This window comes from Malurus melanocephalus, unplaced genomic scaffold (genome assembly GCF_030028575.1).
Source record: "Malurus melanocephalus ecotype Western Australia unplaced genomic scaffold, MMel_1.1 scaffold_41, whole genome shotgun sequence".
Taxonomy (NCBI): domain Eukaryota; kingdom Metazoa; phylum Chordata; class Aves; order Passeriformes; family Maluridae; genus Malurus; species Malurus melanocephalus.
The window spans coordinates 3,330,218-3,330,806 of NW_026623273.1; the positions used below are offsets into that span (position 1 = coordinate 3,330,218).

Sequence of the window (589 nt, forward strand, 5' to 3'; positions counted from 1 at the left end):
TTTTTTTTTTTTTTTTTTAAACTTTCTCTCTGCCGCGTTACGGGCGTTCCTCCAAACGCGCTCGCATCCACTGCAAACACCGCTCCTAGCTATGCCGACCCTGCGTGCGGCTCCCCCTCACAGCCCCACCGCCCCTCGCGTTCTTCCCCCACACGGCTCCGCAGCCCTTCACTCCCGGCCCGAGGTCATCCGCGCCCCGAGCCGCACTCACCCGTCGGAGGTGATGGCTCCTGGTGTCGTTCGCGATGTCGCTCCCGTTGTCGCTCCCGGTGTGGCTCCGCACGCACTCAGGACAGCACCGGCCCCCGGCGGGCGTGCGGCCCCTTTAAGCAGCTGCACCGCCCGCCGCCCGGCGCGCGCCCTGAGCGGCAGCGCTGCYCGCCAATCACAGCCTCGGCCGCCCCAGGCCCCGCCCCCCGCCCGGCGCTCTGCGGGCGGAGCGGGCGGGGGGAATGGCGTGAGAAAGTGACGCAGCGTGGGCAGAGAGCGCTGCGCCAATGGGGACGCGGCAGAGGCGGCGGATGCCCAATGGGAGCCGAGCGCCGCGCGGAACCAGCCAATGGGAGCGCGCGGCCGACCGCGGGTGAGG

The 589-nt window shown here is 70.9% G+C and overlaps 1 protein-coding gene across 1 annotated transcript in view; it reads right to left on the reverse strand.

The window, feature by feature from the left end:
• HMGCS1 (3-hydroxy-3-methylglutaryl-CoA synthase 1) overlaps positions 1-319 on the reverse strand; it is a 19,755-nt gene extending 19,436 nt beyond the window's left edge. Inside the window, exon 1 of the mRNA XM_057364737.1 lies at positions 212-319. The gene's annotated coding sequence lies outside the window, so the exon portion shown is untranslated. The remainder of the gene's footprint in view (positions 1-211) is intronic.
• Positions 320-589: the final 270 nt, after the last annotated feature.